This window comes from Nuphar pumila, chromosome 3, assembly GCF_984573655.1.
Source record: "Nuphar pumila chromosome 3, dmNupPumi1.hap1.1, whole genome shotgun sequence".
NCBI lineage: Eukaryota > Viridiplantae > Streptophyta > Magnoliopsida > Nymphaeales > Nymphaeaceae > Nuphar > Nuphar pumila.
This window is the reverse complement of record NC_143251.1, coordinates 66,985,204-66,997,607: the sequence shown is the minus strand read 5'-3', so window position 1 is coordinate 66,997,607 and position 12,404 is coordinate 66,985,204. Positions and strand designations below refer to the sequence as shown.

Genomic DNA, 12,404 nt, shown 5'->3' with positions numbered 1-12,404 from the left:
CTCACCTGAGATAGGAATCTCTCACGCTCATTCTTGTTCCAATGCTCAGGTATCTGCCTCGAAACCAGATAGTTCACAATATCTGCAAACCAGGGTAACTGCGATGTACTGACTGACATGATCTGCTCGTCGGGGAAAGAATCACTGATCGGTCTCTGATCCTGCGTGGTCTCCACGATCAGTCTGGAAAGATGGTCTGCTACTATATTTTTGCTTCCCTTCTTATCTCGAATCTCGAGATCAAACTCCTGTAGTAGTAGGACCCAACGAATCAATCTCGATTTGGTGTCTTTCTTATTCAACAAATATTTCAATACAGAATAGACAACCACCTTCGAACCGAGTAAATAGGACCTAAATTTATCCAATGCGAAAACTACCGCAAGTAGTTCCTTCTCTGTCGTAGTATAGTTCATCTGGGCATCAGACAGAGTTCTACTCGCATAGTAGATCACATAGGGCTTCCTATCAATGCGTTGTCCTAAAATGGCCCCCATAGCATAATCAGATGCATCGCACATAATCTCAAATGGGAGAGTCCAATCTGGAGGTCTCAAAATAGGTGCAGTAATCAAGGCCTCTTTGAGAATCTCAAAGGACTTCATACAATCCTCACCGAAAACAAAGGGCTGGTCTTTCTCCAATAACGTGCAAAGCGGTCGAGAGATTTTGCTGAAATCTTTTATGAACCGCCTGTAAAATCCCGCATGCCCTAAAAATGATCGAATCTGCCTCACAGAGGTGGGTGGAGTCAAACGAGAAATGGATTCCACCTTTGCTCTGTCAACCTCAATACCACGCTTGGACACAATGTGTCCTAGCATAATCCCCTCCTGGACCATAAAATGGCTCTTTTCCCAACTCAGGACGAGATTGGTCTCCGCACACCTACTCAGTACTCGAGCAAGTTTTTGGAGGCAATCTTCAAAAGAAGAGCCATACACTGAAAAGTCATCCATAAAAACTTCCATCACATCATCAATCATGTCCGAGAAGATAGCAAGCATGCACCTCTGAAAAGTAGCCGGGGCATTACAGAGCCCGAACGGCATACGTCTAAACGCGAAGGTGCCATAAGGACATGTAAATGTGTTCTTCTCCTGGTCGTCAGGATGGACAGCTACCTGATTGTATCCTGAATATCCATCTAGAAAGCAGTAGTAGCTCTGTCCTGCGAGTCTCTCTAAGATCTGATCAATGAATGGCAATGGGAAATGATCTTTCCTAGTTGCCACATTCAGCTTCCTATAATCGATGCAGACTCGCCATCCTGTAGTGGTCCTCATCGGAATTCTCTCACCCTTCTCATTCTCAACCACAGTGAGTCCTGACTTCTTCGGCACAACTTGAATCGCATTGACCCACTGACTATCAGAAATAGGGTAAATGATTCCGGCATCCAACCACTTCACCACCTCTTTCTTCACCACTTCCTTCATGTTGGGATTTAGCCTTCTCTGCATATCCCTAAATGGCTTGACTTCCCCATTACAATGGATCCTATGCATGCAGAATGAAGGATCAATCCCCTTTAGATCAGCAACTCCCCATCCAATCGTTGCCTTGTGCTCTCGAAGAATAATCAGCAATCTCTGTTCCTGCTCCTCAGTGAGCAAGGATGAGATGATCACAGGCAGAGTCTCATCATCTCCGAGGTATGCATACTTGAGTGAATCCGGTAAGGGTTTCAACTCAAGTTTCGGAGGCGTCTCGATCGACGATTTGGCGGGAGTCTCAGCAAGTGGTGGAAGAGGTTCCCTGACCGCTCTCCAAGGTGGTCTCTTTGACGACACTCTAGACACATCTACACTATCTACAACGCTATTCTTCTCTATATGGTACAAATCTAAAGAATCCTCAGTAATGTACAACTCGGGCTGCTCCTCCACTAACTCCTGTGCAATGTCAACATGAAAGCAGTCCATGTCTCCTGCTGGTCCCATTGCGGCATTGAAAATATTCAACTTTACCTTCCTATTGCCGAATGAGAGATCCATGGCTCCGGTCTTACAGTTGATGCACGCATTGGCAGACGCCAAGAATGGTCTACCTAAAATAATCGAAGTCTGGTGCTGGCTATCCACTCCTTCCATATCAAGAATAATGAAATCGACTGGAAAATAAGTCATCCACCTTAACTAGCACGTCCTCCAAGACACCTCTCAGTACCTTGACGGAACGATCTGCCAGCTGCAGTGTAATCGGAGTCGATCTCATCTCACCTAGCCTGAAAGAATCAAAGAAATATCCGGGCAGAATGTTCACGCTTGCTCCAAGATCGAGCAATGCGCGTTCTATCCGGATGTTCCCTATAGTACAAGCAATGATAGGGGCTCCAGGGTCCTTGAGCTTTGGTGGTGTCTGATGCTGAAGTACTGAACTCACCTGCTCAGTCAGATGGACCCTGTTAGGAACTCGCTTTCTAGATTTACGCTTCTGCGTACATAGTTCCTTCAGGAATTTGGCATATGCCGGCACCTTCTGAATAGCATCGAGCAAAGGTAGGTTGATCTGCACATGCTTGAAGATGTCAAGCATGTCCTGGATCTTCGCACCTTGCTTCCCTCTATAACCAGGAGACTCTAATGCTTTGGGATAGGGTGGTGGGGGAATATACTATGTTGGTTCCTCCTCTTTGTGAGAAGGCTCACTCCTATCCTTCTTCTTCTTCAATGAGGATAAAGATGATGAAGGTGATGATGGGGATGAGGATGATGATTGAGCCGACGTAGGTGAAACAATGGTCTCTGGCTCCTCTATCCTCTCTCTACTCTCTCGCTCTCTGCTCTCGACGTGATACTCACGTCCACTCCTCAAGGCCATAACTGATTTAACCTGCTGCTGTGTCTTAGTATGAAATAGGCCTCCAGTCATCTGGTCCTTACCCTTCGGGTTCATGACAGCCTGACTCGGCAATGTACCCTCGGGTCTCCTACTAATAGCCTCAGCTAACTGTCTCATTTGCGACTCTAACTTCGCAATGGATTGCGTATGCGAGCTCAAAATCTGGCTACACTTCTCGAAGGCGTTCTGATTAGAGGTTTTCACCTCTTGGAATGCCTGGAGAAGTCTCTCCTCAAAAGATGTCTGCGGGGCAGACTCCTGCTGAATCGGGGGAGTAACAGAAGAAGAAGAAGACCGAGCATAGTTCGGTCTTTGAAATGACTGAGTAAAAGATGGCTGCCGAACTGGCTGAGAGGATGTAGGCATCTGCATGGAAGACTGTGGATTCTTCCATGAAAAATTGGGATGGTTACGCCAACCCGGATTGTATGTCGATGAAAATGGGTTGTTCGGCAGTCTGACGTAACCCTGAGCTGCCTGAACTTGTTCTTGAACAAATTCAGGGTACTGAGCTGCCGAAGGGCACTCAGTGATCTCGTGTGCCGGACTGGCACAAAGAGTACACACCTGCTGTGTAGTGGATGGTCCTGAGAGAAGCTGGTCCAGCTTCTGAGCAATCATGTCTACCTTGCACTGTAGTGCAGTAGATGGACCAACTTCAAGAACACCAGCTTTCTTCTAAATGTTGGGTGTGGCTCTATCAGATTGAGAGCTCGAAGCATGGTGGAGTGAATTCTCGGCCAATGTATCAAATAGCCTCCATGCTTCGTCCTTGCTCTTCAACATGAATGTCCCTCCGCATGAAGAGTCGATCATCTGACGATTCTTGTCAGACAATCCATCATAGAAGCTCTGCACCAGTTGCCATTTCGGCACCTGATGATGGGGACATTTCCTGAGGAGATCCTTCATTCTCTCCCAGGTCTCATGAAAGCGCTCACCATCTAGCTCTGAAAAGCTAGTGATGGCTCTACGATATTGGTTCGTGCGACCAATGGGAAAGTATTTCCGAAGAAACTCCTGTTGCAACTGATCCCAGGACTCTATTTCTACAGAATCTAAGGACTTTAGGCAATACTTGGCTTTGTCCTTCAATGAAAAGGGGAATAGAGTCAACCTCAACGCATCATCATCGAAATTCTGTATCTTAACAGTAGAACAGATTTCGAGGAATTCATCTAAGTGTCGGTAGGGATCCTCATGACTAAGGCCATAAAAGGATGGAAGCATTTGAATAATGTTGGCCTTAATCTCATAATGTGGCGCTCCTACATCAGGTCTACGAATGCAGGATGCCTGAACATAGTCTGTGGGAATGAAGTATTCCCGCAGAGGGCGTGAAAGAACTGGGGGTGGAGGTGGAGGATCCATGTCAGCCATTGTTGCCGAACTTCGATGAGAATGTAAAATTCTCTCTGGGTTGTCAACAAATGGGTGTAATGGGGTTCCTAGACCTCGTCGACCCTGCATACACTGGTACTAAGACCAGATGTAAGCGAACGACCTAACTCTAAGAAATATAAACTAACACAAATACTAAAATGTAAATAAACAAATAACAGTAACTAAAAACAAACAGATATGCTATATAGCTATGTCAGAATTCTATACTAAATGATTAAGTAACAAAGTAAACTATTCTAAAATGCTAAAACAAATAAATACAGGAAATCACAAACTATGTTTTTCTAAAACCCACCTGTCTAATCGCTCCTTGCAGAATGAATTTTAAGTGAATCCTAGAAAGAACAGAATGTGAATCCTATATTTACTAACTATGTTAATCCTATATTCACTTACTAATCCTACTAACTAAAAATAAAACGACTAATTAACTAACTAAAACAAATTAATAAATCAAACTCTAAGAAATAAAGTAATTAATTCACCGTTCCTCGGCAACGGCGCCAAAATTTGGTTGATATTTTGGAATGATCTTTTTAAAACAATTATTTTCAATAAAACTTTTGGAAAATCGTCCACCAAAAATTTAAAAACCGACTTTCCACAAAGTGGTAAGTACGGGTCGAATCCACAGGGAACAGGAATTAAACACAATATTTCTATAAAATTCAATTTATTAATAACAAATATCAACCTACAATTATAAAGTTAATACAACTGCAAATAGTCACTAAAAGAAAAGTAATCAAGCAATCAGTCTTCTGCTCCACGCCAAGGGTATTTCCGTCTTTTTGCCACGTAGAGAATCTTCTCACTTGGTCAATAACCCTGGACACTAAATATGCTTTTCAACCTAAAAATGCAGAAAAATACAAAGTTAGTTTTCTATTCTAACAATTAAAACAATAACTAAAACTATTTCTAATTTTACGAAAATTGTAAAACAAATACTATTTATCAAGCAAAAATTAAATAAAATACTAAATTAATGCTAAAATTACCCAATTTCACTCTACTAATGCTGTATGATGATGATGCAAATCCTAAAATGCAGAAATTATGGAAAACAAGTCTAAATTACCGAAACTACGAAAATTACGAAACTGCCCCTAACTAGTGTAAAATAGCATTCTGACAGGTTATCGGAAAACCACTGTTTGACAAAGCAAACGAGGTCCGATTTTCCCGAAATTTGTTCTGTTCTGCAACTGACAGATTGAACAAAACAATAGTTTTTACAGAATTGAAAAACAGTATCTGGAACTCCAGATATAAGCGTTTCAAATCTGGGACAAATCAGGATATCGCCAGTCCTGTAATTTAAAATCCAGAAAAAGCGGTTTTCGCAAAACGCTTAAAAATCAGACCAAATCAACTCCGAATGAGCTGAAATTTGGTCTGCAGTTAAATAACACGTCAATAAAGTGAATAGAAGAAAAAAATTTGGAAAACATCGAATTTTTGCACAGAAAATAATTCTGTTGCAACAGGGCAAAAATCTGGTTTTTATTTGAGTGCACTATTCACTTTATGAACCTATGTAAACACTATCAAATGCAATCTACACCTAATGCAATCTAAATGACACTGTATAACAGTGTATATGCAGATGATAATTAGGAAAACACTAAATGCACGACGAACAAAACACGACAAGCAATTTATGACTAGAACTACGTTAACTAACAATGGAAATGCAACTATGCTAAATAATAAAATACAATCTAACTACTAAGTTAACTAATATCTAACTATCATTCAAACCACAACAAAACACATTTCACACATACTAAACAAATACGCTATACGTATACACACTTCTACACTAAAACTAAATTAGATAAATAAACTAATTAATATAGAAATCAAAAGAAATAATACTAAATGAACTTACTTCACTAAAGACGAGGTTAAGGTTAGGATGCACTCGGGTGGGATTAGGTAGGCTCAATTTTGACTAGGTTGAAAGAGATAGGCTCGAGCTAAGGTTGACTCACTAATTGGGTTCGGTTTTGAGTTGCCTTAGTCAACTAGGTTCGGTTGACTTAGGTGGACTCGGTTTGACCTTAGCTAAGGTTGGGTTGGGTTGGGTTTGGTTAAGGTTGACTCGACCTCAGGTTGGTCTTAACTTTGACTTAGACTAGGTTAGGGTTTGACTTAGTCTTGACTAGGGCTAGGTCTAGGTCTTGGACTTATTAAGACTAGATTGAACTCGGTTTAAGTTTGACTTAGTCAACTAGGTTCGAGTTGACTTAGGCTCAACTAAGTTGGACCCAACTTAGGGTTTGACTAGACTCGAAGGGGCTAGGGGTTGACTTGACTAGGTTTAGGTTTGGGCTCGGCTAGGTTTGGTTCCGGGTTTCGGGTTTGACTTGATCAACTAGGTTCAAATAGGATAAGGTAAACTCGGTTGACTAAAACTAAGGTTGACTTGACTAGGCTCAAGTGGGTTGAACTAGGTTTGGTTCGACCTAGGCTCGGTTTGGGTTAGGTCTAGGTCTTGGACTAGGTTGACTGGGGTCGGTTAGAAAGATAGGCACCCAATAAAAAATCAAAGATAATTTTGGAAATGGAGAAGTCCAAAAATCATCTTTTTTAATGGGGAGTTACAACCTTAAAGAGCTTTTAAATTCCCTTGGGAAACAAGGAGTAATGCTATTTCCAAAACCAAGGTGAGGGAAAGCCTTTAATTGCAATTAATTCCTTTTTGAGAAGCCAAATCGTCCAACCTAGATAATCACACGATTTTAGCTTTCCAACCAAGAATTTAGGGCAATTATTTCTTTCTTGAATTCATACACCTACTTTGGAAATTTAATTGATTTTCAAATTCCCTATTAATAGGCACTCAAGAATTAAATCTTTTTTCAAATAGTCCACACGATTTTTGAAACTTATCTTTTTCCAAAAACTTTCCACATTTCAATGCATTAATTGCTTCTCCTCTCAAAAATCGTCAACTCTAAAAATGGCTACACTTTCTAAAAAGTAGTAAATCTACCTAGGGAATAAAAGGAATTAAAGAGAAAAACGATTTCCTAAGAGTTTAATGCTAACCTAATTCTCAAAACCTACTTAATTAACCTCTAAAAACGGCTAGAAAAGAAAGACCTAATACATTGAACCTAGACACCTTCCTAACTCAACTAATGACTATTAAAACTTTCTAAAAATCGACCAAGAGCTCAAGGAGAGCTCTAATGGCTGCCACCCCACCTAGGGGAAGAAGAAGAACCACACGAAAATAAAAAAAATAAAATTTGTAAACTAGCAAAAAACAATAAACGAAATAACCACTATTTTGATAAAACTAACTTAGAAAATAATTCAAATGACTCCTAATTACACAAAAGCTAACAAGAATAGCACTATGCTGGAATTAAAAACATGAGAGAAAAAAAAAACTTGATTTTTGTAATTTTCTACTATAGACTCAAAACACAAAAACGAAAAATGATTAATACAATTAATTAAACCAATCCTAAAACAATGAAATGACAAACACCAATTTGTACTACTGTTAACATACAAAAACACAGCAAACTCCACGGTGTATCCACATCAACACAAACATTTAACCAAGATACAAAGATCGGCTAGAATATCTCTAGCCGATTGTTTCTTTTTCAAAAAAATAAAATAAAATCAAAACGAAACACCAACACAACCCACGACTTAGAATAAACTAAAATGACATTTCCTAATGAGATTTTCAGCAACACAATACAAAACACATGCTGGACAAAACAAAAATATCAAAACAGAAAAATATTTTTGGTAAAAATCAAGAATCGGCTAGAATAAGTCTAGCCGATTTTTGAATTTTTATTTTCAATTAAAATCAAATGCAACCCACACACAAAACCGACTAAGATGAATCAAAATAAACACTTTCTTTATTGGATTTTCTATAAAACAACACCAAGAACAATTATGACAAACTTGAAGAATCGGCTAGATGAAGATCTAGCCGATTTTTATAAAAAGGATGAAAAAGCAATAAAAAAACTCGATTCCAACGAATCAACCAAACACATAAACCTAATCTAACGTGCTGGTCTATGCACGGATGCTACTCTAAGGTTGAAACAAAAAGAAAACTAAGAAACATACAGAAAATAACAAAACAAAATCCACACACACAAATCGGTTTTATCTAGAAGAGAAGAAAGAAGAAGACCTACCTTTTGGAAGATCCGACGACCGGGGGGATGAAGAAGAGCGGACCGTGGCTGGAGATGGACGTCCTCTACAGTTCAAGGATGCTGTACTTCACCAAAAACGGCACCTATTGCAGCTGCTACACGTTGGAGATCCACCGATGATGAAATGTGAGCCGATTCGCGATCGGAGGGTGTAGAAAGCCGGATGGAGGTAGGGCCGGCTCACCTTGGTGGTGTGTTGCGCACTCCCGCCCAAGGTTAATGGTCTCCACCTCTGCTACACCTGAAAAAATACAGAAAAATGGTGAAAAGACAGCAAGGAATAAGAAAGAAATGAAAAGAAACCAAAGAAAGCTTGAAAATATGCTTGATAATCAAGCATAGATCGGTCTTCAATGGCCAACACGTGGGGAAGATGGAGAGGAAGGAGCTGCTGCTGTAGAGTCACTGTAGGGGGCGTCCAAACACAGCCAAAGACGCCTAGGGTTTGCTGGAAACTATAATTTATACTTTTGATAGTTTTCAGAAACAAGGTTATAAAAAAATATTTTACTAGGCGCCACTTTCTGAGGGGTTTTATGCAAAACTTTTTGAAATGGATCTGGATAGGCATGTGGGGTTGGTTTTGGACTTTTAAAGAGTTGATCCAAGGTCCAATTAACCTAATTGGGTCGGATATGGATCCGATCCACCTCGAAATCTGTGCCCAAACACTGAAATAGCCATAATTCTCTCATTTTAACTCTGATTTTTCTGAAATTCGAACCATAGCCCCTTACTATCAAAATACATCTAAACATGGGTTTAAAACCTTAAACTTGATACAAAATGCATGAAAAACTTGTTTACATGATATGCATTTCATGCATCATCAGAAATCAAAAGATAAAACAAAGCAAAGACTGTAAATGCATGCTACCAAATGATAATGTAAATCCATGGTGAATCAAGATAGCAACTATAAATCTTGGAGCTAATCCACCGTATGGACTTGCATGCAAAGATGCAAAGTTTCCAACGGTTTCCTCTTCATAATGAAACCATAGCAGGTGAGGTGAGTCTTCACCTTAGCTAGTGAGGAAGGTGCTGCAGCTCTTCACGCCAAGAGGAAGCACACGGCTGGAGTGAGGAAGCTTGAGAGGAGAGAGAGAGAAAAAGGAAAATCGCCCCAAATAAGAGGGACCCGTTTTTTTTTTGTAAAGGTTTTATAGAGATAGGCTTAGAGGTGAACGACTGGGATTAAATCCCTCTAAGATGGAGGGTTGGGGAGCTCCACGCACCCCAACAACCAATGCATGTCAAGTCTTCCAAAAGGCTTTGCAAAAATCTCAAAAATGCCATTATTACATGCCCTTAAAAGTTTAAAATTTTACAAAAGGGCGCCCCTGGCTGCCACCCATCGTGCCCAATGGATTGAAAGGATTCAAATGCCTTTGAAAAAGTCACGAATTTGCCATGGGGCGCCACCCCATGGCTCTCTTTTGAAAATGGCGCCCCTCATGATGGAGCCTAGGCTTCATCATGAGGGTGTTGGAAAGACACATGGCCAATGAAGGCCTATTCTTTAAAGCCATGCAAGATTATTTCAAAAATACCATCCCAGGGTTTTGGATCTCCTAGCAGCCCCGGATCCAAATCCAAAATCGCATATAGTGTACTTCTTTAAAGAATGCTTATTCAACACATTAAAATGCTAATTTAATTCCAACAACTCATTTTGTTCTCTTCATAACCATAATTAACGTATTATGGTCAATGCCCCCTAAGGAAATCACCTCTTGTTTGCTAAAATTGAGCGTTCTAAATTTTGGGTTTAAAAATTTAGGTCAAGACTCGTGATTCGCATGCACTGACGAGGTTTTTTCGTCACTCGGGTCTCATTTTCGGGGTGTATCACCACAACCCTATTCCAAACTCACCCTAAATGTTTCGAAGGTAGATTCATTCTAGATTCCCCGAAATCACTCTTTGCAATACAATTACGCGATTTACCTGATTCTCAACTAAGCAAATCATTAGAAAATTATCAAAACATAAAAATTCATCGATTCCATATAATTACACGATATACATCAAAATTAGAATCGTAGATCTTACATCCTTCCCTCCTAAAAAAAGGATTTCGTCCGCGAAATCACCATTAGGAGGTTATAAAAAGTTCTGGATAAGACTCTCTCATGCTCGCTTCTGGTTCCCATATGCATTCTTCAATGCCATGGTGCTGCCACCGTACCTTAACTAAAGGAATAGTCTTGGTACGCAAAACTTGATCTCGTCGATCAACAATCTGGATAGGCCTTTCTGGTAAAGTCAGATCTTCTTGCACGTCTACATCTTCGTAACAAATGACATGTGATGGGTCAGGAATGTATTTCCTGAGCATCGACACGTGAAAAACATTATGAATGTGGGCATACTGTGGAGGCAACTCGACACGATATGCCACCTCACCAATCCGTGTCACGATCTCGAATGGTCCGACATACCTCGGACTCAACTTCCCTTTCTTACCGAAATGAAATACGCTCTTAGTCGGCGACACTCTGACAAAAATCATGTCTCCAACATTAAAAGACAATTCGCGACGTCTCTTATTGGCGTAACTCTTTTGTCTATCTTGTGCTGCCTTCAAACGTTCACGAATCTTCTGCACTTGCTGCGTGTAGTGCTGAAGAACAATCGGCGATTCGCTCGCTCTATCGCTGATGTCGTCCCAATAAGATGGCGACCGACAAGGTCTACCATACAATGCTTCATACGGGGCCATCCCGATACTAGCGTGGTAACTGTTGTTATACGCAAACTCTACCAAACATAGGTGTGAATCCCATTCACCCTTCCAATCAAGCATACAAGCTCGCAACATATCTTCCAACGTTTGAATCGTTCACTCGAATTGTCCATCCGTCTGAGGATGAAAGGCTGTGCTAAACTTCAGTTTCGTCCCCAAAGCAGATTGCAACTGACCCCACAGTTGCGACGTGAATCGGGGATCACGATCGGAAATAATAGACCTCGGCACACCATGAAGCCGAACGATCTCTCTAATGTACAAGTCAGTTAGGCTCTCAAGAGACTGACTGATCCTGATTGGCAGGAAATGGGCAGACTTGGTGAGTCTGTCCACGACTACCCATATCGCATCGTGTTTACGCCTAGACAGTGGCAATCCTACCACAAAATCCATTGTAACATCTTCCCATTTCCACTGAGGAATCTCAATCCTCTGCAAGGTACCACCGGGACGTTGATGTTCCGCTTTAACTTGCTGACACGTCAAGCATCTCGCAACGTAAGCCGCTATCTCGCGCTTCATACCACTCCACCAATATTTCCGCTGTAAGTCCTTGAACATCTTTGTTCCTCCAGGATGAATCGTATATCTTGACATATGAGCTTCGTCAAGAATCTCTCTCTTCACCTCAGGGTTGCTCGAAACCCAAAGGCGATCTCTCATAAGCACGCTGCCATCACTAAACACTCTGAAAGGAGAATATGCTTGCTCAGCCAAGGCTAGAAACTTACCATACTGGTCGTCAAGCTTCTGAGCCTCTACGATCTTTGGCAAAAACGCGGATCGAATGGTCAGACCAGACAACCTGATTGAACCACCACCAACAGAAAAAGGTTTCCATCCAACAAAATCTTCGATAAGCCTCTGGCTCCACACAAGACTAGCCAGAACGCCACCCGCTTTGCGGCTAAGTGCATCTGCCACAACGTTCGCCTTACCCGGATGATACAACAATGTGAAATCATAATCCTTGATGAACTCAAGCCATCGTCGCTGCCTCATATTCAACTCCTTCTGAGAGAACAGATATTTGAGGCTCTTGTGGTCGGAAAAGACCTCAAACGATTCCCCATACAGGTAGTGTCTCCATGATTTCAAAGCGAATACGACTGCTGCCAGTTCTAAATCGTGCGTCGGATAATTTCGCTCGTGAGTCTTCAACTGTCTGGAGGCATAGGCAATAACTCGGCCATGCTGCA

At 41.1% G+C, this 12,404-nt stretch overlaps 1 non-coding gene across 1 annotated transcript; it reads left to right on the top strand.

The window, feature by feature from the left end:
* Window positions 1-3,718: 3,718 nt before the first annotated feature.
* Window positions 3,719-3,821, top strand: LOC149843007 (small nucleolar RNA R71). The gene has a single exon (XR_016431205.1). It is a non-coding gene; the product is annotated as a small nucleolar RNA R71 (small nucleolar RNA).
* The last annotated feature ends 8,583 nt before the right edge of the window (window positions 3,822-12,404 follow it).